This window comes from Bos grunniens, chromosome 15 (assembly GCF_055505025.1).
Source record: "Bos grunniens cultivar Pamir isolate PY7600 chromosome 15, Bosgru_T2T1.0, whole genome shotgun sequence".
NCBI lineage: Eukaryota > Metazoa > Chordata > Mammalia > Artiodactyla > Bovidae > Bos > Bos grunniens.
In genome coordinates, this window is record NC_141179.1 from 59,819,300 (window position 1) to 59,846,600 (window position 27,301).

The 27,301-nt window shown below is 42.1% G+C and overlaps 1 long non-coding RNA gene across 7 annotated transcripts in view; it reads left to right on the forward strand.

Moving 5' to 3' along the window:
- Positions 1 to 27,301, forward strand: part of LOC147358353 (uncharacterized) — a 387,433-nt gene that overhangs the window by 79,252 nt on the left and 280,880 nt on the right. For 4 of the 7 annotated variants that reach the window (XR_015141615.1, XR_015141614.1, XR_015141613.1 and 1 more), the window contains exons 1-2: positions 5,015 to 5,405; positions 6,114 to 6,194. This is a non-coding gene — a long non-coding RNA (uncharacterized LOC147358353). Of the gene's footprint in view, positions 1 to 5,014; positions 5,406 to 5,664; positions 5,954 to 6,113; positions 6,195 to 23,535; positions 23,621 to 24,784; positions 25,351 to 27,301 lie in introns of those variants that run through there. The other 3 variants (XR_015141618.1, XR_015141617.1, XR_015141616.1) reach the window with 3 other exon arrangements.

Consider the following 27,301-nt stretch of genomic DNA (forward strand, 5'->3'; position numbering starts at 1 on the left):
AAGTGACTTAGCAGCAGCAGCAGCTGCTGCTGTTACTTTACTGCTTCTTTAATGTAGTGGATCGTCACAATTTCTTTAAAAAAACAAAAAGAGGATTAGAGGTTTAAACTACAGTCCCCATTACTGTAGATGGTCCTGAAGCTACTGCTACTTATCACCTCCTTCCTCTACCATCCATCTATATTTCTGTCATTCTCAGCCAACACTTCTGCTTATCTAGGTTGCTTGCTTTATAGGGTGACCCAGACCTTCATTCCTGAAGGGTTCACATTACTTATTACTGGATACTTGTCAGGCTGTGGTTGCTGAAGTTGATAATTCTGTTTATCAACAGTCTGGAAGTAAAAGGAAGTGCCTCAGTGCATCCTCTGAGTTCCCTACCTACTTTTTACTTCCCCAGTGATGTAGCAGTAATCTTATCTTCTCATGATAGCTAAGGTTAATTACCACTGATAATGTAGAAACTGCCAATTGTCCCTGCCAGTAAAGAGCCCCAAATGACCAGATAGCAGTTGCAATTTTAGAGTTAGAAGAATTTTACTGTGTCCACTGGTAGAAGTATTCTTTACCCAGGAAACCTGCAGAACCTAAAATTGTAGAAATGGGAAGCATAAGTTCACCTACTGGGTCACTGGAAGACATTACACCCGGAGCCCATTCCCACCCCCAAATTCCTAGATTTTTGTGTTCTACCTGTTAGAAACACAGCACCATACAATGGCCTTTGGTTCCACATATATACTTCATCTTGAAGAATAACATCCTATTCTAGAGTTCATCCCAACCCTGTAACATTAGCTATACCTTTAGAGGCTTTTGCAACATTCTTTCAGGCTAATAGCTTCCAGATGCTGAAATATATGGTAATCAAAGTTGATCTCATTGACATACACCCATTGCCACATTTCCTTTGTCTTAAAGTGAGTCTTTCATGTGTTCATGCATGTGTGTGTGGATGCGTGTGTGTGTTCATGCTAAATCACTTCAGTTGTGTCTGACTCTGTGTGACCCTATGGACTGTAGCCTACCAGGCTCCTCTGTCCATGGGATTCTCCAGGCAAGAATACTGGAGTGGGTTCCCATGCCCTCTTCCAAGGGATCTTCCTGACTCAGGGATTGAATCCATGTCTCTTAGGTCTCCTGCATTGGTAGGCAGGTTCTCTACCACTAGCATCACCTGGGAAATCTGAATTCATGTTATATATGTGCACGTCAGTAAAATAAATGTTCTATGGGTAACCAAGTATTGATACTGGCTAAAGATGCTACTTTGCCAACAAAGGTCAATCTAGTCAAGGCTATGGTTTTTCCAGTGGTCATGTACAGATGTGAGAGTTGGACTGTGAAGAAAGCTGAGCGCTGATGAATTGATGCTTTTGAAGTGTGGTGTTGGAGAAGACTCTTGAGAGTCCCTTGGACTGCAAGGAGATCCAACCAGTCCATTCTGGAGATCAGTCCTGGGATTTCTTTGGAAGGAATGATGCTAAAGCTGAAACTCCAGTACTTTGGCCACTTCATGTGAAGAGTTGACTCACTGGAAAAGATTCTGATCCTGGGAGGGATTGGGGGCAGGAGGAGAAGGGGACGACAGAGGATGAGATGGCTGGATGGCATCACTGACTCAAAGGACATGAGTCTGAGTGAACTCCGGGAGTTGGTGATGGACAGGGAGGCCTGGCGTGCTGTGATTCATGGGGTCGCAGAGTCGGACATGGACACGACTGAGCAACTGAACTGAACTGAACTGAAAGATGCTACAAGAAGGAAAGGAAAATGCTTACCCAGAATATGTATCAGTTTTGTTCAGGATGAATCATTGCCTTTTCTAGAGTAGAATCTGATATAATAAGTTTACTAACAAATGATTGATCCTTTTGAGGGATGGTTCTAGAGCAAGGGCTTGACGTTGGTATCTGTTGCTGATGGGTTGAATGTTCAGCAATGAGGATAATTATATCAGCCTTAGTGAGTGGGTCATCATGCTGTTGGGTCCATGAACAGCCCCTGTCTCTGCCACCATCTCTGCTCAAATCCCATAGGATCAATGTGGGGGGAACCTAGACAGATGCTGTACATGGTGGGTTTGCAACATAGTTGAGGAACACTAAGCTTGGGAATTGAGTGCTTTTATAGCAAGAAAAAGCAAGCCTACTCTTTCAGGAGAGAAATAACCACATTTCTTTTATTAAAAGTGCTTATCTTGGAATTCATCTACGTTGTTTGATGTATCCATGGTTCATTCCTTTTTTTATCACCAAGTAATATTTCCTTGCAAGGATGTGTTTATTCATTCACAGGTTGATAGACATTTAGGCTTTTCCAGTTTGGGACAATCATAGGGAAATTTGCTCTAAAAATTAATGTACAAGTCTTTGGATGAACTTATGCTTTCTTGCCATCTGGGTAAAACATCTAGGAGGTATAATAGTTGTGGTTGTTCAGTCGCTAAGTCATGTCACACTCTTTTCGATCCTATGGATTACAGTACTTGAAGCTTCCCTGTCCTTCACTATCTCACAGAGTTTGCTCAAACTCATATCCATTGAATCTGTAATACCAGCCAATCATCTAATCCTCTGTTGCTCCCTTTTCTCCCTTCCCTCAGTCTTTCCCAGCATCAGGGTCTTTTCTAATGAGTTGGCTCATCCCATCAGTTGGCCAAAGTACTGGAGCTTCAGCTTTAGTATCAGTCCCTCCAATGAATATTCAGGGTTGATTTCCTTTAGGACTGATATCTCCTTGCTGTCCAAGGGACTCTCAAGAGTCTTCAGCAACACAATTCAAAGGCACAATAGGGGTATGTTTAAATTTTTAAGAAGCATAGGAGTATGTTTAAATTTTCAAGCAATTGTTCCATGAATCCCAGTTCCTTCACATCCTCTCCAACTCTTGGTATGGTCGGTATTTTTAATTTTAGCTATTTTAATAAGTGTATGGTGGTATCTCATTTTAATTTGCATCTTCTAGTGACTAACAATGTTGATTCTCTTTTCGTGTGTTTATTTGCCATCCATCCATCTTCACTGACAACATATCTGTCCAAATCGTTTGCTCATTTTTGATGGTTTGAGAGTTAATAGTAAGTTTTGAGAACTATATCCTTGTTTTTGTATTTTTTTGTTGTGTAAGTCAAGCAGCATGTTCATTGGCTGCCCAGTTATCTTGCCTCTGGAACATTTACAGTCTATTAGTAATAACCCAAAATTCCAAGTAATCTCTATTTTGGTCCTTTGGTCTTTTTACCATTCCCATAAATATTTGCATGGGCCATGCTGAGACTTGATATTACAGATCCTACGTATCTATAGGACAGGGCTGTCCAGTGAAATTTCCAGTAATGATCAAAATGTTCTATGTATTTTGACATTATTATACTATCTTATTTGAAAAAATGAACTCATTAAGGTTGTGTTTATCTCTGTTTTACCATCATTAGGTAAATAAAACACAGGGCATACATCTTTATAATAAAATTGACTTTAAAATGCAGTGAATCCTAGTGGCTCAGTATGTAAAGAATCCACCTGCCAACACAGGAGGCACTCATTCGATCCCTGGTCTGGGAAGATCCCACATGCCGTGAAGCAACTGAGCTCGTGTGCCACAGGTACTGAGCCTGTGCTCTAGAGCCCAGGAGCCACAACTACGGAGCCCACAGACCACAACCACTGAAGCCTGAACTATCTAGAGCCCGTGCTCTGAAACAAGAGAAGCCGCTGTAATGAGAAGCCCATGAACCACAACTAGAGGAAAGCCCTCATAGCAATGAAGACTCAGCACAGCTAAAAGTAAATAAATAAATAATTTTAAAAACCCAGTAAGTCCACACAAACCTGAAATAAAAATTTAACAAAAAAAAAAAAAAACAAAACAAAATAAATTTAAAACTAGCTAAAAAAAAAAAAAAAAGAGTTTACAGGTCTCCCCAGGGGGCAGATGGTGCAGTGGTAAAGAAGTGACTGACAATACAGGGGACGTGGATTCACTTCCTGTGTTGGGAAGATCCTCTGGAGAAGGAAATGGCCACCCACTCCAGTGTATTCTTGCCTGGGAAATCCCATGGACAGAGGAGCCAGAGTTAGACATGGCTGACCATGCACACAACTGTGTACAGAAAAAGGCAGAAATAATCCAATGATAAATTTTTTACTTGGTCCAACACACTTCCAGCTCTTCTCAAGACAATGAAGGGAAACAAGTCAGATCCTGAGGAGGAGATCACCTTGCAATGAGTCTATCTGAACTCAGGGCTTTGCATGGTCTCCAGATAATGGAAAACCCCCTCTGTCCATGGAAAAGCGGCTTCTCCTGCCATTCCACAGACCCAAAAGGGACCTGAGGTTTGGGTGTTCTCAAGGAGATACACCCAAATTTCCACATTCCTGTTCTCAGGGTCCCACTCCTTCCCTGTGGGGCCCTAACACTTGCAGAACTATAAATTCAGCTTCCTTCATGACTCTATCATTCTTACAAATCAAGTCTTGCACCTGATCTTCAACAGTCTGCCTTGCACCTGCAAAAAATTAAGCCTTTTTCAATGCTGCCATGGAGACCCTCTGCCTTTCACATCACGCCCTAAGTAGACAGTCGGCTGATCTATCATTTACTCTTTCGAGTTCTCTGAAACTTGCCAATAAAACAGGCCAATCAACTTTGCCATCTTTATCATCCATATTGCCTCCATGTCCTTAAAGAACTAGCGTTATTGCACCTGTATTCCATCCCCAACATCAAGAAGTGAACACCTAAGTAATTGCTATGCTACACACACTGTGCTCTAGTGGTAAAGAGCATGCCTGCTGATGCAGGAGACATAAGAGATGCAGGTTTGACCCCTGGGTTGGGAAGATCCCCTGGAGGAGGGCATGGAAATCCATTCCAGTATTCTTGCCTGGAGAATCCCATAGACAGAGGATCCTGGCAGGCTACATTCTATAGGGTCACAAAGAGTCAGACACAACTGAAGCGACTTAGCATACACACGTGCTGCAGATATCACAAATCAATCACTCGCGCTGAAATCTTTGAGGGAAACCCAACGTGAGCCAAAGATCCCAAGGAGCAATGTTAGGCAAGAGGGAAAGAGAAACAGAGAAGGGAGGGAGTAACATATGTGCTTAATATGTGTGCTTCTGAGCACACTGAGGGCCACCGGGCACTGTGTCGAAGCCGTCTCAAAGGCTGGGTTTGTTGGGATATTTATCAGCCAGTTACCATCATCATTGGTGGTTATCTGTGCCTGTGGCTTTAACACCTCAGTACTTCAGTCCGCTCTGTGCACAGGCAGAAACTGCCCTTGAGACCAGACAAAGCACCCAGGTGTAACAGGGGCTGGCAGAAAGAGTTGTCAGTATGCACAGGCAGAGTGAGTCCCTGGGGGACTTGGTTGGAGGCCTCACTGTAAGGTACAGTGTTCTTTCTGCTAGCTTTAGTTCATCTTCACCCTGTACAACTCACCCCACCTGTGGTCTTTTGAAGATTTAAGATTTGCAGCATCTCTCAACCTTTGTTTTCTTACCTCAACACAGTTGTTCACGCTGTGTCTTTTGCTGGGAATATCCTCTGTTCCCTAAGGCCCACCCTACTGCCCTGATGAACTCTAACTCTTCTTTCAAATCTCACTTCAGCTGCTGCTTCCTCTTGGAAGCATTCCCAGCCTCCCGCAGGCAGAGCTGCACTGGCCTCTAAGCCCATTTAATACCCTGGATATACTTCTTGTATAGAGCGTATTGTGCTGCTGTTGTTACATTTGCTTTCCTTGCCCATCTCCCTGAAGGAACTTGGAGCAACGTGGGGGCAAGGATTTCTTTCATTCATCTTTATTTCCTAAGAACATCTCATGGGGCCTGGCATTGTGTAAAGAATCAAAGGCTGTTGTGAATAAACAAATGAGTATCATGTACTGTAGATCTTTTTTTCAAGGTCTTATAGCCAGCCAGTAGCAAAGCTGGAGGTAAAACCCATGTTTTTATTAATGCTCAGCCTTGGAGGGAGTGGCTTTTTTCTTGGGTAATTAGAAGGAAAACAAACAAACAAACAAACCAGACATGGGTGTCCCAGATGCCATGTAGAAAGAATTCACTCAGGTTGTCTTGTTTGTTTTGATGTCACAGACCCGGGGGTTGTCCTGCTGACCTGCAGAACTTTGATTTCAAGGCCATACTTGGAGTGGATGTTGGAATATCTTGGAAAATGTAAGTGGTTGTTCTCTTTAGATGTTGTGGCAAGAAGAACCCAGTGGAATGGGGCTGCGTTGAGAGAAGACGTTGGTTACTTTCCAGAACTCTCATTAGTGCATCGTTGTTTGGAAGGCCCTTTAGTGCCTTCATGAGTGTGGCTAGTTCAGTGTTTGCATTTCACATTTTCAGTGTGCAAATTTCTTTCCAAATAAGCTCAGCAGAGCCTCAGAGTAGCTAATGTAATTTGCCTTCACACAAATGCCTTATGTGTTACTTTTTGTCATCACCCACAATAATGATCTTTCTGGGTGCTCCTTTGGGGTTCCTCAAGAACATCCAGAGTGGTTGAGCCACTTTTCCTTCAACATGGCTCCTCATTCTTTGAGAGTCAACCTCCAGGTGAGCTGAGTTTTACACTGACCCAGAGTTTTGTTTAAGCCCTCGGGCCTGGTTCAGAATTAAGTAGTGTTTTTCTGCTTAACGGCCCATAGCAGAACGGGGAGAGTGGGGTTGGAGGTAGGGATTTAATCAGCCAAGGGGCTGCAAGGTGAACATTTATCTTGGCCAAGCAGCTGAGGTCAAGGCCTGACCCTCAGCTCTGTTGCTTTAGAAACCTGGTTTGTCAGCTCAAGGAGGCAGGATTCATCTCTCAAGAGGCTCTTGCAGAACCTGAGCTCAAAGAGACTGACAGATAACACAGAATATTCATCTATTACTTTATAATGATACACATCTCTCCTGTACATTAGAAAATGCACGTCATGGTCTCTTAGTCAAATTCTGGAAAGCCAAATTCTAATCAGAAAAGAGTTTGCTGAGCAGGGAATCAGAGGGGATGTGACTCAAATGCTTTATGGCATCTTGCTGATAACTCTGAGCCACTGTCCAATGGGTAGCTGGGGTACCATGTTAAAAATTCAAATCTGAACATACCTCTCTTGGCTTAAAACCTTCAGTGATTTCAAAGTGCTCTTGGAATAAAGGGAAAAAAAATAACCTGTTCCATAAAATCTGACATGACTTTTTCTCAGCTTCACTGTAGCCTCTTGGTTTGCTTTTATTCTACAAAGCCTTTTTACCTGCTCTTCTTTTCCTTATCCTAGTTAACTCCTACTACTCTTTAAAAAAAATGTGTGTAATACATGCTTTCTGATCACCTGTAGTTTAATTCATTTTCTAATAATCCTATCTTAGTGCCTTGTAAGGGTCCTGGTGTTTTAGGTGGTAAAGAATTTGTCTACAATGCAGGAGACCCAGGTTCAATCTCTGGATCAGGAAGATTCCCTGGAGAAGGGAATGGCTAATCACTCCAGTATTCTTGCCTGGAGAATTCCATAGACAGTGCCTCATGTGAGTACTTAGGATACAGCAGAGCAGTGAACAAAGCAATATCTGTGTCCTGAAGTCTTTAGAGAGAGACATACACTAGGAATAGCAACCAAGAAAAAACAGAACATTCCACATGTACCACACACATATGTATTCACATGCATACATATATATTCATTTATATATATCATTGGAAGGACTATTGCTGAAACTCCAGTACATTGGCCACCTGATGCAAAGAGTCAACTCATTGGAAAAGACCCTGGTGCTGGGAAAGATCGAAGGCAAAAGGAAAAGGGGGCAGCAGACGATGAGGTGGTTAGACAGCATCACCAGCTCAATGGACATGAATCTGAGCAAGCTTCAGGAGACAGTGAAGGACAGGGAAGCATGGTGTGCTGCAGTCTATCGGTTACAAAGAGTTGGACTTGACTTAGCAACTGAAGAACAATATCTAAAAGTAATAAGTATAATAGAGAAAGCATCAGTTCAGTTCAGTCACTCAATTGTGTCCGACTGTTTGTGACCTACGGACTGCAGCATGCCAGGCCTCCTTGTCCATCACCAACTCCCGGAGTTTACTCAAACTCATGTCCATTGAGTCAGTGATGCCATCCAACCATCTTATCCTCTTTCATCCCCTTCTCCTCTCACCTTCAATCTTTCCCAGCAGCAGGGGCTTTTCAAATGAGTCAGCTCTTCGCATCAGGTGGCCAAAGTATTGGAGTTTCAGCTTCAACATCAGTCCTTCCAATGAACAGTCAGGACTGATTTTCTTTAGGATGGACTGGTTGGATCTCCTTGCAGTCCAAGGAACTCTCAAGAGTCTTCCCCAACACCACATTTCAAAAGCATCAAATCTTTGGCCCTCAGCTTTCTTTATAGTCCAACTCTCACATCCATACACGGCCACTGGAAAAACCATAGCTTTGACTAGATGGACCATTGTTGGCAAAGTAATGTCTCTGGTTTTGAATATGCTATCTAGATTGGTCATAACTTTTTTTCCAAGGAGTAAGCATCTTTTAATTTCATGGGTGTAGTCACCATCTGCAGTGATTTTGGAGCCCCCCAAAATAAAGTTTGTTACTGTTTCCACTGTTTCTCCATCTATTTGCCATGAAGTGATGGGACCAGATGCCATGATCTTAGTTTTCTGAATGTTGAGCTTTAAGCCAACTTTTTTACTCTCTTTCACCTTCATCAAGAGGCTCTTTAGTTCCTCTTCACTTTCTGCCATAAGGGTGGTGTCATCTGCATATCTGAAGTTATTGATATTTCTCCCGGCAATCTTGATTCCAGCTTGTGTTTCTTCCAGTCCAGCGTTTCTCATGATGTACTCTGCATATAAGTTAAATAAGCAGGGTGACAATATACAGCCTTGACGTACTCCTTTCCCTATTTGGAACCAGTCTGTTGTTCCACGTCCAGTTCTAACTGTTGCTTCCTGACCTGTATACCGGTTTCTCAAGAGGCAGGTCAGGTGGTCTGGTGTTCTTATCTCTTTCAGAATTTCCCACAGTTTATTGTGATCCACACAGTCAAAGGCTTTGGCATAGTCAATAAAGCAGAAATAGATGTTTTTCTGAGAAAGCATAGGTGGCATTTAAAAAATTTATTCATTTTAGGCTGTGCTGGATCTTCATTGCTGGCACAGGCTTTCTCTATTTGCCCAAGTACTGAGTGAAGGCTACTCTCTAGCTGCCATGTGCGGCCTTCTCATTGCAGTGGCTTATCTTGTTGTGGAGCGGGGGTTCTAGAACACAAAGACTTCAGTAGTTTCAGCTCCTGGGTGCTAGAGTGGGGGCTCAGTCATTGTGGTGCAGAGACTTGTTTGCCCAGTGGCATGTGGAGTCTTCCTGGACCAGGGATCAAATCCAAGTCCCTACATTGGCAAGGGGATTCTTAACCACTGGACCACTAGAGAGGTCCATGAGTGGTATTAAGCAAGCTGGGGAGAAGGAAATTGCTGCTGTATAACAGGATTATCAGGGCAATTTTCACTGATAGAGTGATGTTCGAGCAGACTTGAAGGAAGGGAGAGGAGAGTTTTAAGGATATTTGGCTAAAAATGGCCCCAAATAAAGGGACAGCAAGTATAAAGGACCTGAGATAGGGTTGTACTTTGTGGCTTTGTTACATTTATCACATGTATTAGATATAAAAATTCTATATTTATATGTATCATTATTTTATTAATGCCAGTCTCTACCACTAGACATCTAAGTTTTCTGGGAGCAGAGACTGCAATAAGTTTTAACACTATATTCTCAACCTCCAAAGTGTAGGGACTGATTGATAAGAGAGTATATGTAGTTCACACGTATTTGTGGAAAGGAGAAAGGGAAAGGAGAGGGAGAAAGGGAAGGCGGAATGAGGGGAGAAGGAGGGAGAAAGGAAGTGAAAAATCCCCCAAAGAGATGAGGTAAGCATCCTCTTCCCTGGTTAGGGCAGAATGGGTATCGCCTATATTAACCCCCAGACCATGTCTCACCTCTGCTTCTGTTGCTATACAGCCCCTCTGTTGCCAAACATATTTTTCCCTTTAAATGTGTTAATAATTTCCTCCGTGTTAGTGTCAAGCCTTACATGCCTGGGAAACCTCTTCTGAATCTTTAATGTGACTTTTCATATTTTTCTCTAATTCATTTTCTGTTGATTTTACAGTTTAACTCTTGGGAGGCCTCTGTTTTCCCTTGTATCAAACTCAGAGGAATCTTATTTTTGCCCCATCCCTCCTTAACATGCCTACTTTCTCATTTTATTTCGATCTCTACCAGCCACCAGTCTAGGCCAGTACCACAGGTTAGCCCAGACAAATGTCTGTTTTCTGGGACCATCCATATTTCCCTGGTATTTGGGCAGGGGTTTGCTTCCTGAGTTTTTAAAGCCCTCACAATTCTATGCCAAGTTTGGAATACACTCTTAGATGAAACAAGGAATCGCAGGAGGTTTCTTTTTTTTGTCAACTGAGGTGAGCCAGACCACAAAGTCTGATCTGGGTTCCAGGATGGGTAAGAGCAATCACAAACCCACAGAATAAGGTTGCCTCAGCTTGCATTTCCTCCTGAACCAACATGCCAGTAGTGAACCAGCATGCATTAGCTTGTACTTGATATCAAAGAAATAAATATGTTACAAGGCTTTTGCATTTTTGCTGAGAGTGTCATGCGAGCCCTCCAGATTCAGGCCTCCCAAGATCTATCCCACCTGTCACATGATATGGGGGTTTCCTGGGCTAGTCTAATCCTTCTCCAGTGAAGAGAATTGAGGAGACCTTAGTGCCCATTCAAAGCATTGTCTGAGAAAGACGTTTGGATTTCAGAGGAGTAAGGTTAAAGGACAGCTTAGGTGTTTAAGTTTACAGCCAGTGAGATGCTCAGAAATCATGGCCTCCATCTTAAAGGAGAGAGGTCAGCAAACTACCTATAAAGGGCCAGATAGTAAATATTTTAGGCTTTGAGGGTCTAAAATTGGTCGTTACATATGGTCTCTGTAACGACCAATTAACCCCACTATTATAACATAAAAGCAGCCATGTATTCCAACAAAACTTTATTTATAAATAAGACAGATGAAGGCCTGGATTTGGTCCATGATGGAAGTTTGCTGACCCCGGTCATAAAAATCCTGCATTCCTAAATTGAACTCTACATTTGATGATGAGCAACCATCCAACATGTTGAAAATATAGTTTATTATTGGACACCTGTTTAAAGAGTTGATTTTGTAGTTATCATTGTACACATTTTACAAGATGTCATCTTTTCCTCCAAAGATTATATCATCTAATATGCTTAGTAAGAAATCTGTGATGATAAATAGGAGTTGCATCAACCAAGTGGAAGATTCTCTGGTACTTTGCTGTTCAAAGTGTGGCCCATGAACCAGGAGCATCATGTCATCTAGAGGCTAGTTAGAGATGTAGGATTTCAGGATCATCTCCAGATACCATGTGGCAGAAATTGCATGTTGCTGTGATCCCCAGATGACTCATGTCTGTATTAAAGATCAAGAAGCACTGTTCCAGCACTCAGCACTGAATGTAGTGTCTTAACATGTGTTTCATGCTGCAGAAACCTAAAAGATGGAGTGCAGATTTTCAACAACTCTCTAAAACAACTGTAGTAAATAGGTGCATGTTTTGTCAGAGAGTCCTATAGTAAATTTTTGTTACAGGAATAACCACCCATTTACTTAGCTATTTTGCCAATGATTGGCTCTCACATTATTCCTTGAAAAGTCAGATACATTTCTGCTTTTACACCCTCGGCTTTCTCAGTTTCCTTGGCCTAGAATGACCTCTCACTAGCTGACCTCTCTCACTGCTGAATCCCAAGGATCCCCTGGGGGTGTAACTCAAGCCCCTTTCCCTTTAATTGCTTCCTTTTCTGAACTTCCGTTATCTGGTCAACTTACCCTTTTCCTAAGCACAGGTTCTAGACTGCAATCTCTCTGAGAGTGGAGACCAATATCTTGATCATCCTTGAAGCCCTCAGGGTTTAGAGCATCTTCCTTTGAACTTTAAATATCATATATCAAGGTAGGAACTTTAAATATTATATATCAAGTCCCATATCATGGGACAGTAGGGCCCACTCAAAGAACTGAGATCATATTCTTTCTCTGGAAAAAACAGAAATCTCACTATGACATAAATAACCCACATCTTGATCTCATTCAAACTAGGCAGGAACTAGCAGTAATAGTACTTAACCCCAGGCATTCTGGGGATAGCCCTGCTGATGATGAACTGTTGACATAAGAGGTCATAGGTGGGTGGCATATGACACAGAATCCAGGGAGATGCTCATATTTTCCAGCACCTGATCCAGTCTATCAGATGTCATTTGGTTGAAGGTAAAGTGAAGATCTGCCACTGATACGCTGATGTTTTTGGGTCACCAGAGGCTGATTCCTAGAGGAAGCCTTGACTGTGTCCATTTAATAGATTCTGTAGTGAGCCTTTTGATGAGTGAATAAATCAGACTCAAGTCTGAATTATTCATTTATCTGTTGAGTGATTCCTAATATCTCAAACTCAGCACTGTGCTTAATGCCATGAACATGTAAAAGACATATAAAGAAGTACACAGTGTGGCCACTGAACTTTTAATTCAGTTGGGGAGGTAAGTCAGGACCTGCTTCCTTAAATAAATCATGTAGCCACTTAACCAGAGCTACTTTGGCAAAGTGGCCAGTACTTAGAACCAGTGCAATGGATGTGTGGTCAGTGGGTGTTGTGGTAGTTGGTAGCAGAGCCAGAGAGAGTACCCTAGGCTGGAGAATTAGAGAAAGCTTACTGGAGGCAGCAGGCATAGAGTGGGCTCTCATTGAAGGGCACACTCTTTGAAGAGACTTGCATGGAAAGGCTTGCGTGGCCCAGATCAGGGATAAGATGAGCTTCCTAGAAGACCCATCCTTCTCACCCCCACTCTCCTCCTTATAGTGTGTAGCCAGGGAAAAGCTGCAACTCTTTCTTTCCTGGAAGCTGTACCACTGACTTGAGCTTGTCTGTCAGTCTCCCTTACTCCTCCCCATCACCCAACAAGTTCGGGCATTTTGGCAGTGTGGCCAAACTTCTTCATCAGAACTCGGTTCATTCACTCAGTGCCAAGTTGTCCTCCCCCTGAGCTCCCTGAAGAGGCCACAGAAGAGCCTGCATGGCAGCCTGGGCCTACCTGAATGCGAAAGTGAATTCTTGCCGCAGGAAAAGAGCAAGGAGCTCCATATGCCTCGTCATCTGTTCCTGCTTATTTTTTCCCTTAGCTGCAACGAGACCTGCTCTGAGCTCTGGGGGAGGCAGCAGCTAAGGTTAAGTCCCATCTTTAGGAGGAAATATTTATCAACTTTTATATGGAATATTTTTTCAAGTTACTATGCCACTTATCATGCAGTCAACAGATGCTTATTCGGTACTGCCAAGCCCTGGATCAGATACTGGGGCTGTGACACTGAATAAGGAACTGTTCCTTCTTGGTATTTGCTGTCTACGGAGAAAACAGAAAAATTAAGTCAGGCAGTTATAATTCAGTGACAAGTGCTGGGAGAGATGTACACACAAGGTTATTAGGTACCGCCCAAGAAGAGCGCCTCACTCCGATTTGGGGGTAGTACAGTAGCAAAGACTTCCAGATGCACTCATGTCTTCTTGAAACTCTTTTCAAGAACAAGTAGGAGAGGCTAGGTGGAATTGGATAGGAAAGGGAAAAGCACTAGGGAAATAATTCTAAAATTGGGGAAATGTCTGGACAAAAATCAGGGGAAGAGAGGGATCATTGTTCTTTTAGGGGATTGCTAGTGGTTCAGTGTAGCTAGAGAGAAGAGTATGAGTGAGGAGAGCAGCATTAAAGTTACAGACATAAGTAGGGAACTTGTGTTTGATTTTCCTTTTTTTTTTTAATGAAATGGTCAGTCAAGGGCTGTCAAAATAGGAAATAGATGAGAGAATCAGGAAAATCAAATTTATTATACTCATAAGTCCTAGAGACAGGAGACATGGCCTGCCACGCAGGGCCACATGGTTAAACACCAGGGTGGTCAGGAGGCAGAAGACAGGGACAGGCAAAAGCTGAGGCCAGAGTCTTTGTTGGGTTTCCACAGAAAGGCAAGATAAAGCATGGTAAGCAGCATCAGGAGCTTCCCAGGTGGCGCAGTGGTAAGGAATCCACCTCCAATGCAGGAGACACAGATTCAATCCCTGGGTTGAGAAGATTCCTTGGAGGAGCAAATGGCAACCCAGGATTCCTGCCTGGGAAATCCAATAGACAGGGGACCCTGGCAGGCTACAATCCATGGAGTCACAGAGAATCAGACACAACTGAGCGTGAACAGCACAGGACTGGCTAGTTTGGAAAATTACACAGGGCTCTAGGCGAGAGGAGGGGTATCTAGTTGCCTGGAACCTGACCCTGGGATGATGAAGGCAAAGGAATATTGTCTCCTGAGGTATATAGGTCAGACAGAAGAGGTAAGGTTCTGGATTGGGTGGTTTTATCCTGAAGGCCTGCCCCAGGCTGAATCCTTGCTCTCTAAGAATTGGCCAGCCCTGGAGGGCAGTCTCTCACCCAGAAGCAGGTGTTTTTTTTTTTTTTTTAGGAAGTCAAAATATCTGAATGTACAGAAAATTGAAAAGTATATACACAGTATACCTTGTATGGGGTGTTAGTTTTAGAAGTTATACTTCAGGTAATAAGGGGGAGATTCTGAACAATTTTAAGGAAGGCAGTTAGTTTAGAAAAGTCTCTTTGGGGAGAGACTGGGTTGGAGAGAGGCAGTGAGAGAGGCAGTGTAGAAGGCAGAGGCAAAAGTCATGCAACCACTCAAGCTGTTTGTGGAAAGATGGTCTACACTCAATACCAATGAACAGTAGTTGATAGGCTAAATGTTGTCCCAGCATTAAGTCCTATTTAGGAGAGTTCCACTTCTCCAGAAGGCCAAATAATAGTCATAAAACACAGACTCCCACACTGCTCTTCCAACTTAGGTCATGCTCGTCTTCCTGGAATCAATCACCAAGTCCAATGGAATAACAAGCCCGATTCTGCCTAGACCAGGGTATGTGCACCCGCTCTAGAGACCGCTCGCCCAAAGTACTTGGGCGAAGTGTTGGCTAGGGATGGTTCTAAAATGAACTCATGACAGGATTATCGGAATGAGAGTGAAAAGCAGCTGGGTAAATAAAGATTCAATATCTACCCCCTTCAATTCATGATATTCTCGTTCAGGTAACACTCTGGGTCATGGAACCATTCACTGAAACTGGAACCATTGAAACAGGTGTGAATTTTTAGTTTTGGAAGGAGGGAGGTTGGTAATTAGGTTTGAAACACAATGCCTTAGTACATTGGAACTCTGAGTACTAGAATGAAATATTCAGTACAGGTGGAGAAAAGATTTCCTGGGGTTTGCTATTTACACAAACATTATCTCTAAACTTATAATGCTGGCTCAAGAATTCCTCCTTGTTGTCCAATTCCTCTATGTTGTTCTAGGTACCTCCATTTTCCCAAAGTGTCTAGGTACTGAAAATATAAAGCTGAGAGATCCACAGTGATCTCTGTCTTCCAGGAACTGATTGTGTGGTAGGAAAGAAGGGTCATATAACTAAGAAACTGCATTATGGTGAATTAGGGATTATTAGAGAAGACAAAAAATGGACAGAATGTATATGAAGAGATTAGTGAGAGACTCTATTGGAGAGTTGGGGAAGTCTTCAGAGAGAAGATAATTTCTGAACAGAGTTTTGCTTTAAGGGGGAAAGGGAGTGAAAACCCTAACCAATATGTTCAGCATTGGCAGAATTGCAAGCAGGTCTGTATAGTAAGAACATGAAACGGTGGGGGTGTTGGTAAGATTCTCCGCCCATTGATAATTCTTATTCTAAATAACAGCACGTCCACCTCTGCATGTGGTACAATTTGAGAAAGAGCATACTCTATTCTTCCATCATTTTACCTGTCTGTCTCAGTTATGACCTATCCATCATTTTACAATTAAGGACTAAAGTTTTGAGCAAAAATTAAAGTATTAAACTTGAGGCAAGTAAACAGCAAGGTAATCATTATCCTTTACTATGTATTTTTTCATGTTAACTAATAGGAGCTAGACAAGAAGGGCTTCTGGAAGTCAGAAAAGTTCTTAATACTCCCCTTTCTTGCTAGATACACATTAGAATCCCAGCCCATGTCTGTATATCAAAAGTTCAAGAGCATTAGTTGCTGCTGCCTGAAGGACTGTGATTATTCACCAAGAACTATCCCAGTCTCTTTAACAAGCAAATTCCTATCCATTCTTCAAAATGCTAAATTACAATATAACAAATCATGATTTAAACCAATATAGCCTCTGCCCCAAGAACAATTTGGTCAGATTTTGGTGCATTGTATTGCAAAATGTCTATTCACTTACCTATCTTACCTGTCAGAACTTAAGCTTTTTTTGGAGGCAGGAAAGGAACCTTAGGTATCTTTGTAACTCATGGGTCTAATGCAATGTGTGGCATACTCAGAAATCTTTTAAAAGACAGAGTTCCATATGGTTTAACCATCTTTCATTTCTAGAAGCTTCCCTATAGTAATACAGACGGGGCCACCTAACTAGAAGGTGTAACATAGGAATTTTTAAAGATGACAAAATTATTAATTGATGATGATTGAATATAGTCTGTGTTCTTCCCTTCCAATTTTCTGAGAGTTTTTGTGTACCCAATCCTCTTCTTCATGTAATGTTTTGTTAGGGGTGATATTTTCATATTGTAGGACTTTTAATTCAACTGTAAAAAGTTGAATTGTAATCTTTGTATAAACTGATCAAATTTCATGATATAAATCTTTGTAATCCCCCATTGTCTATTTTTTAGTTTTATAAATACAAGCTTATTGTAGAACATTCATAGAATATAAAAGAATATTAAGCAAATAAATTCCCTCATACCTCCTTTTCATCTACCAAACTTGCTGGCCCCAAGGTGTCTACAGTTTTCTTCTAAAATTCCTTCTTTGCATTTACAAATCTACTCATTTTTTTCCTTCAATACATCATTATTGAAATTATATATTTACTATATACTGGTCCACTGGAGAAGGAAATGACAACCCACTCCAGTATTCTTGCCTGGAAAATCCCATGGACAGAGGAGCCTGGTGGGCTATGGTAGTTCACAGACTCACAAGAGTCGGACACGATTCAGCAACTGAGCAATAACAAACAAAAACCAAAACCACTGTGTTCAGACACAGGTGATACTGCTGTAAATGAAAGAGGCAAGGTTCTTGCTTTCTTGGACCTGACATTCTAATAACAGGTAGAGGTAGATAGGAGATAAAGCTAAGAAATAGATATATATTTTTAGAAATAATTTTAAAAATACAGAAAATGAGTGATTAAGTACACAAAAAGATTTAAAACTGAGATTGAATAATTATATCTCTATCTATATATGTTTTGCAACCCCAAGGACTATACAGCCCATAGAATTTTCCAGGCCACTGGAGTGGGTAGACTTTCCCTTCTCCAGAGGATCTTCCCAACCCAGGGATCGAACCCAGGTCTCCCGCATTGCAGGTGGATTCTTTACAAGCTGAGCCACCAGGGAAGCCTGTCTGTATATGTACATCTTGTTAAAAACAACAGGCCCCAAATGAAATCACTTATGCTAATCTCCATGTCCCCCAAGATTTAATTAGTCTTGGCTTTTCCAGAAATAGAAAATAGACTAGAATCTTAATAGAATAGATTAAGAAATAGAATCTTAAACCAGTCAACCAGGAATCACCTGATCAGCACTAGTTAAGTAATATGCCTGCTAGACCTCTGCCCACCAAATAAAGAAAGTAACCTTGTAACAACAAACTCACGTTTTTCCACATTTTTAGTATAATCCTTGTTCTTGCTCTCTTCTGTGTATCAAAGTCTTTCATTTTGTACAGCTCCTATGAGCTCCCTTTCATCTGCTAGATTGGATGTTGCCTGATTCAAACTGATATTTGCTCAAGTAAGCTCTTAAAATGTTTACTACAACTCACTTTATCTTTTAACTATATATAAATGTATATGAAAGAAAGTGAAAGTGAAAATTTCTCAGTCGCGTCCGACTCTGCAATACAGTCCATGGAATTCTCCAGGCCAGAATATTGGAGTGGGTAGCCATTCCCTTCTCTAGGGGATCTTCCCAACCCAGAGATTGAACCCAGATCTCCCACACTGCAGGTGGATTCTTTACCAGCTGAGCCACCAGGGAAGCCCATAAATGTATATGAAATACATACATGTTCTTTTATTGAATATGTTCAAAGTTATTGAATATCAATTATTGAATATGTTCTTTTTCAGATTGCTCTCTATCCTCACTAGAACATCGTAGACCTCTTCTGCTATCATTACATATGGATCTATGCTAAGCTGTTGCATAAGAGTCCATGGTATTAATGTTGCACATGAGGGAATGGTGCTCCTTGAGTTGGCAATGTGTTAGCCTTGTATAGAAATTCACCTTGAATACAGGCATCATTGTACTGCATCATCAACTTTGGTGTTATCCTTTATATGGAGAAAAATGCTCAAGTGCCTGCTTTCCTTATTAGCTTGGTTGGATGGCTCAGATGTTCTCTTTCTCTAACCCAAGATTTCTGGGTTGCATCAGTCTCTATTCTCTCCTGCAACCATCTATGGATGGGGTAGCGGCTGTGGGGATAAAACGATGGGCTGTGTTCTTCTGACCAAAAGCATTCTCTGCTGTATTTCTTTTGTTGGAGAGATCTGTTCCTTTTAGTAAGAAGAATCTCTTGCTGAAATACATTACATTGTAAAAAATGGATGTTTTCCAGTGTTGAGTGAACATCTACACATCTAGAATGTTTTCTTAGGTGACACAGCTAAATAAGCCCACAGCAGCAGTGGCTATAATGATGCCTCTATCGTGAGGTTTTTGGTAATGTAATATCTCACACACTGTAAGTGTTCATTAATATGTGAATGAATGATTGGTATCAGGAACTCAAGAGGACCCTGCAGTTATCAGAGTGGGAGGATAATGAGTATATTGCAAGGATGGGAGAAGCTCCTGAAGAGAAAGAATATTCATTCATTCAGCAAATATTCAGTACACTTGTTTTTCAGCAAATATTCAGTGAACACAGCCCCTAGAAGGGAGTTGGTACCTTTCTAGTTGTTGGGCATGAATGAACTCTGAAATCAGAATTTACCAGTGTCATAGATATATCAGAGCTCTCCCCAAAACAATCCATTATTTTCCTTAATCGTTTGTTTTAAAACTGAATGTTATGAAGCTCTCTAGGGGAGCAGAATTTGAGGATGGGAACAACAACAAGAAAATTAGGATTATAACATTGTCAGAGTGCCAACTATGTTACATTTTAAATCATTTCAACTAGGTCACTCTAGAAAGAGCCTTTCTGTTTCTGAAGAGCTTAATCCGCCCAGATAATTTCCTCTAATGTGCCACTTCAAACCCCGTCCTCTGTTCTCTTTTTTTTCCCCCTAACTCCTTAAGCCTCATGAGAGGCTGCTGAGCAGTCTTTTTGAACACAAGAAAGATGATTATTACCATCATTTTGCTGTTATCCTTGAAGAAAGCATGTAAAAAGACTGACAGAGGATGCATAATTGAAGAAAACATGGAAACTTGAGGTTGTGTAATAGCCTCTTGCTTTCCCGACTGCCACTAAATCTAATTGAGATGAAATATGTGTATATTTACACACACATACCCCTATTATGGGACAGTGTTTTGATATGTTTCACCAGACTGTGAGCTTCATGATAATAAGGACCACATTTATGTGTTCATCAATATATAATCCAGTGTTTTCACAGTGCCTGGCACAAAGTAGGCACTTGCTAGCTACCAGGTGAATGGACAAATACATAAATTGCATTTATAGCCACTCATCTCAGCTAATTCTTATGTTTATCTTTTTCTATTTGCTGTAGCTTTTATAGTCTCATGACTCCCTTTCAAGTATCTTTCCTCTTCCACAGTCATTCTCATTAGTTTATGAACTCCTGTATTATTAGAGAATTGCCTTTCATTACTTGTACTGATATCCCGGATCATGGCTTTAGGGTAAGGCCAGTTTTTCAGACTTCCCACTCCTCCTTTTAATAGTTCCCCAGAATTTTCTTTCCTCTCCAGTGTTCCCAGGAGCCTCAGTTTTATCTGCTGATTGAGATTAAATAATCTCACCCCTAGGGTTCAATTTTAGTTACAATTTCAAGTCAAGGAAGTTCCACTGAATAAGGCAGCTGTGATGTGAGGGAAGGAGACTGGGGTTAATGGTTGTATTACAACTTACTAAATGTTCAGTCTTGGGAAAGTTATTTAAATTCCAAGCCTTGATTTCACCGTCTGTAAAATGGGGTTGGGCTTCCCAGGTGACTCACTGGCAAAGAATCCACCTGCTAAACAGGGGATTCAGGTTCAGTCCCTGGATCAGGAAGATCCCCTGGAGAAGGAAATGTCAACCCACTCCAGTATTCTTGCCTGGAGAATCCCATGGACAAAGAAGCCTGGCGGGCTATAGTCCATAGGATTGCAGAAGAGTTGGACACAACTTAAAGATGAAACAGCAGCAACAGCAGCTGTTGGCTTAGATGGTAAAGTGTCTGCCTGCAATGCGGGAGACCCAAGTTCAATCCTTAGATAGGGAAGATCCCCTGGAGAAGGAAATGGCAACCCACTCCAGCACTCTTGCCTGGAAAATTCCAGGGACTGAGGAGCCTGGTAGGCTACAGTCCATGGGGTCACAAAGAGTTGGACACGACTGAGCGACTTCACTTTCACTTTTCACCATAAGTAAATATCTCAGCACAGTGCTTAGCTGACAGGAGATGCTACAGATTCACCAGCTTTCCTATATCTTCCCTGGATCCCATGGACACTTCTAACTCAAGGTTTCTAGGCTTCATCAAGGCTACATTTGGGGGCAGTAATTCTTGGCTGTGGCGTCTGTACTGTGCATGGAAGGATACTTAGCAGCAGTCCTGGCCTCTACTCCCTAGATGCTAGTAATCCTTCCTCCTAGATATGACAACCACAGTGTTTTTAGACACTGCCAAACATTCCTAAGGTGGAGGTGGGTAGCAAAATTACCCCAGTTGAGAACAATGACTTTAACTTTATTTTTTTTTTTTTAATTTTATTTTATTTTTAAACTTTACATAATTGTATTAGTTTTGCCAAATATCAAAATGAATCCGCCACAGGCATACATGTGACTTTAACTTTAGAAACAATTTATTAAACTCATTCTGCAACTTTAGTTATTTCTATGCCTGAATCAATCCTGCCCACATTAGAGGATCTAAAATTCTGTTTGGTAATTGTTCATTATCCATCTATCTATCCATCAGTCCATCCATCCATCCATATATCCATATTTAATTCATTCATTTATAAGTTACTGAGGTCAGGTTTTAAAAACTTCATTTTGTTTTCTGCTACATACCCATGGGCCTGGAATTGTGTTCGACCCATAGTAGGTAGTCATAATGTATTTGCCAAATGAATGAATGAGTTAATAAATACATCCATCCACTTATTTATCTACCCATCTATTCAAAACTTACTGAGCACACTTGTCATGAAAGAGAAAAAGATGAATAGAACGTGGACACAGTACTCAGGGAGCTTAGAATTTAATGAGGAAGACCAAACCCATACAGGATCTGCATTAGTTTTCCAGGGCTACTGTAACAAAGTAGCAGAAACAAATTTATTCTCTCATGTTCTGGAGGCTGCTGCTGCTGCTGCTAAGTCGCGTCAGTCGTGTCCGACTCTGTGCGACCCCACAGAAGGCAGCCCACCAGGCTCCTCTGTCCCTGGGATTCTCCAGGCAAGAATACTGGAGTGGGTTGCCATTTCTGGACATCCAAAATTAAGGTGTGAGCAGGTTCACTCTTCCTTGGAAGCCTCTGGGGGAAGATCTTCCCTTGCCTCTTTCAGCTTCCCATAACCCCAGGCATTCTTTGGCTTATAGCAGCGTAATTGCAATCTTTGCTCCTATCTTCATGTGGTCATCTTTCCGTATGAATATCTGTGTCTCTGTATCTCTTCTCTTCATATAAGGACATCAATATGACACTAGTCATATTGGTGTCCTTCTAAGACCTACTTCAGTATGACCCCATTTTAACTAATTACATCAGCAAAGACTTTATTTTCAGAAAAGGCCACGTTATGAGGTCGTAGGGGTTGGGACTTCAGATATCTTTGTAGCACACCCACCTCAACCTGTAATGATTAAATCTTAAAATAGAGGTAGGGAGAAAGTACTCTAGGACCAAGGGAGGGAGAGGCTAGTTCTTAATTATGAACTGTGGCACAGAAGCTTCTGCTGTTGTCTAGTCGCTCATTCATGTCCGACTCTTTGTGACCCGAAGGACTGTAGCCAGCCAGACTCCTCAGTCCAGGGGATTTCCCAGGCAAGAATACTAGAGTGGATTGCCATTTCCTTTTCCGGGGGAATATTCCCAAACCCAGGGACTGAATCCATGTCTCCTGCTTGGCAGGTGGATTCGTTACCACTCAACCACCTGGGAACTCCTACTGTGACTATTTCCTATGGCTGGAACATGCCGTCCTCAGTAGGATGGGTGGGTGACGTGGCTGGTTCCATTGACAAAGCTTTTGTAAGAACCAAAGCTTAGTTTTTGTTATTGTTGTTGTTCTCAGAGTCTATGAAATTTTTATGTCTTTACTATAACTACCCCTCACCTGAAACCATTTTCTGTTCTACTCAAGCTGATTTGATAAAGTTTTAGCTCCTTGATCAAAACATACCCACACAGATAAGATCTTGAGGACTAGAGTAGTTTTTTTTTTTTTTTTTTTTGTCTGCATAGCAAATTACTACAACCTTAGAAGCTGAAAGCATTATTCATTTAGCATCTTAGAATTTCTGTAAGTCAGAAGTCCTGAGCATGACATGTCTGGATTTTCTTTTCAATATCTTACCAATCAGATATCAAGATATTAGCTGGGACTTCAGTTGTCATTTGGGGCTTGGAGTCCTCTATTAAGCTTACTTGTTGCTAGCAGGATTTATTTCCTGACAGATATAGGACTGAGGTTCCCATATTTCTGTTAATCATTGGCCAGAGCCAGCTCTCTGGGCTCCTGGACTCCTGAGTTTCTTGTTTATGGTGACCCTCAGACAGTCCTCAAAGTAGATGTTTGCTTTCTTCTAGGTAAGTCAACACGTATCTCTTAGACTTCTTGTTCTGCAACCAGCCAGAGACCAACTTTTCAAAGGACTCATCTAATTAGGTCAGGCCCACCCAGGATAATCATCCTTTAGCATTAAAATGTAACATAATCACAGGAGTACTATCGTATTCACAGGTTTTACCCACACTCAAAAGAAAGAGAAGATACAAGGATGAGGGTTATTGGAGGTCATCTCAGAATTCTGCCCACCACAAGGCATATTCAGGTGGGGGTATTCCAATCTCATGGCAGACCTGTGGACTACTTGTAATGTTGGATGATGTGCTTTCATCTCTCTAGGTCCCAATTTCTCACCTGTACAATGAAGGAACTGTTGTTGATAAGGCCAAAGTTGCTGCTGGTTCTATGAACCCTTATGGAACAGGTATTTGTCCAGTGCCTCCTGGAAAGTCTTAAGGTCTTATGGGTCAAATTGATTAGGGGCAGAAAGGTGGGTCACCCTTGCCTTTTCTGAACCACATCAGGCTCACCAAGCCTTTTGATTCCAGCTCCAGTGTCTACTTCCTGTTTGTTCATAAGATTCCTCTGACAACTGAGATACAGATAAAAATCATTATGTCCACCTATGGTTCTAATTCCTCTAATCTTGACAATACCTAACGTAGTTAGGAGCCTCTTGGGAACCTTTTTTTTTTTTTTAATGAAATTGGCACAATCACATATGACTCTTTCGCTCAGATTTCTTTCTGCCTCTTTCTACCTCTTCCCAGGCAAGGCTTAAGTGAATTAAATCATAGTTAATATATATATTTTTAAATTCTGAATATTACTACTATTGCTACTGGCAAGAATCAATAACCCATCAAATGCTACAGGAAGCAGATTCCAGGTAGCTTTATATTTGTTTCAATGTGAACCACCCCATCTTCTACAAGCTGTATATGTTAGAGGAGATTATTTTGTGTGTCTGTAGTCCAGTACTCTTGCCTGGAAAATCCCATGGATGGAGGAGCCTGGTGGGATGCAGTCCATGGGGTCTCAAAGAGTCGGACACTACTGAGTGACTTCGCTTTCACTTTTCTTTTTCATGCATTGGAGAAGGAAATGGCAACCCACTCCAGTGTTCTTGCCTGGAGAATCCCAGGGACAGGGGAGCCTGGTGGGCTGCAGTCTATGGGGTCGCACAGAGTTGGACACGACTGAAGCGACTTAGCAGCAGCAGCAGTCATAATATAGATGTATTTATTAACAGGGACAAATGCCAGGAATTTCTATTTGATCTGCCTGTCTTCACTGTAGTTGCTCATTTAGTCAGAACTAAATGAAAGGGACAAATGCCCACCCTTTTCCTTTGCCATACTGATTTCATACTGATTATTGTCTGTGGCAGCCCCTAAAGGCAGGGTCTGCAGGTTGATGGGTTATCTGATGAGTTACGCTGAACGTACTGTAGACAAGCTCGAAGAATAAGTCCTCAGAGGGTGTGCATTCCTATTACGGAGTATTTGTAAACAGAGCCAGGGTGTTATACTCATCGGTGCTCCCTCTTGTTTCCTGTCTCACTCCCTGTCCTTCAATTTTTTTACAGAGTGTACACAGAGGTAGAGATGGTTGTAAAGGCTGAATGGGTGAAGATGCTCCATTGCACTAACGATGTCTCCTCCATCTAGTCTCTACTTGGAGAAACTGGCTGTGTTGCCTTCACAAAGTAGGCTTCTCTTATCCCTGCTGAGAGGGCAGAGAAACAGGTGACTCGGTCCCCAGGCCTCCTCAACTACTTGATTGTAATAGAATCACCCAGTCAGGTCCCTGGATTCTCTTCTCTTGGAGCTTAGAATTCAAACTCAGAAACTTGATGCTTCTGTAGGCACTAGACTTCAAGAGGCATAAGGGCACATTGTGGATAGGGACTGTTTGGGCTGTTTCCACAAAAAAATCAGATAAAACCAATAAGAGAGACAGTGAGAACGAGCAAGAGAGAATTCAAATGTAACCAGAGAAGCAGAACAATAAGAATCCAGCACAGTGCCTGGCTCCCATAAGAGTTCAATAAATGTTTGCTGAATGACTGACTGACCCATACATCCGCAGAGAGATGGAGTAATTGCAGTGGTCCCTCCTCTACATCTCCCTCTTTTATCCCTTGACATAGCCCTGTGTTCTCATAGTATTGAATATATCCCCTCTTTTGTCATTTAATTTCTGTAAGTGGGTTTCCATTGTCTGCATCTTGATGATACACCACTAAGATCCCAGCCAACGTGAATGCCTGACCTCCAGCTCCTCCCTGGGCACCAGCTCAGACCCTCTGAGTGGCTGGATATCGGTTTATACTGCACACAGAAGACATTCCTTAACATTTGTGGATGTGACATGTGTCTCCCAATTTATACAAGCTTTCACTCCTCAGAAGTGTGTGATACTGAACAAACAAATCTTGTTGCTCCTGGGTTTTCTGTTCCAGGCTCAGGGCTGCCACCTGGTAAGAAGTCCCCATCAAACCACTCCTGGGTGACTCCTGCTTGCTCCATGTCAGTCTCTCGTCTTTCTCTTTCATGGGGCATATTTCATTTATTCATACATGTTGAGCACTCAAGGTGTGAGAGGCAGTGTACTGGGTGGTGGGAAAATGAGGTAAACGAAACAAATGAAATCCTTTTACCTGGTTATTCTCTGTTTGTTCCTCCCCACTCCCAGATCCATCCTCCGCTCCTCTGCCCTGTCCTGTGCCTGAGATGCTGATTGCTACACACAGCACCATGACCACCTTTGCAACCTTGCTAGCTGGATTTCAGTTGGGTTTGGCTAGTGAGAGTCAACGCAGATGATGGGGGCAGGGAGGGTGTGGAGTGATGAGAGGCTAGGCTTTCTCCCTGCCCCAAGGTCTCAACTCTAGCATTGGCCATCTCTTCCATGGCTACAGCTGCTGCCTGCCAGCTCCTCCTCCAAGATCCAGCAATCACTGATTCCAGGAACAACAGTTTCTCCCTTTGTGCCTCCCTGTAAGCTAAGAGGTGGTAATCAGCCTTGTGGCTTTTGTTCAGTTCTAAATGTCTCAACCTTCCTCACTATTTTCCTCAACACTTCCTTAACCTCTTGGAAAATGCCCACTTCCCTTTTTAAATTCTTTGGAAAAAAGCATCAGAGTGGAATTCTGTGTCCTGTTGAGTCCCTGCCTGGTACAATCCCCAGCTCACATGGAGCTTACATTCTAGTGGGGGAGAGACAACTAACGAATGAACAGCAGACTGGTTGTCATGCAGTGATAGGCGGTACAGAGAGAAATAAAGCAGGTAAACGGAGAGTGGCAGACATGAATATGGTGCATGTGGTCAGAGGAGGCCTCTCTAAGCAAACCTCCGAGGGAAGGGGGGAGAGAACTGCATAGCCCGATGAGCAAGGTCAAGGCCTGAGTTGGGAATGTGTTTGCAGTCTTGGAGACACACACAGACTCACGCACTGGTAGGAAATGAGGTCTTAATGTTTATGATATTGCTTGATGTAGGGAAAAGGAATGCATGTGATGAAAAGAACATGGACTCTGGAGTCACACAGTGAGTCAAGGTCTACCATCACTGGGTAGCCCTGTAACAGCAGACAAAAGACTTCAAATCTGAGCCTCAGTTTCCTTGTTCAGTAAATGAACAAGTAAATATTGTTTACTTGAACAATCCAAGTAAATATTGGATTGGCCAGAAAGTTCATTTGAGTTTTTCTGTAATGTGGAAAAAATGAAAATTTTGACCAGCCCAATAATAAATGCCTGCCAATGCAGGAGACACGAGAGACATGGCTCAATCCCTGGGTCCACAAGATCCTCTGGAGAAGGGCACGGCAACCCACTCCAGTATTAAGCAGCCTGGTGGGCTACGGGATAGGCTTGCAAAGAGTCGGACATGACTGAAGTGACTTAGCGCACACACAATAAAATATACCTCAAAAGACTAAGATAAAATTTATGAATTCGTACCTAGAGCCTGACTCTATCTCACTCCTCCTCCCCTCCAGCAGTTGGCCTCACTCTTAAATGCTGAATTAAACTCTGTGGCTTCATGGGGTTTAACAGACATCCTTGTTGAATGGTTTTATAGTACTCCTTATTCAT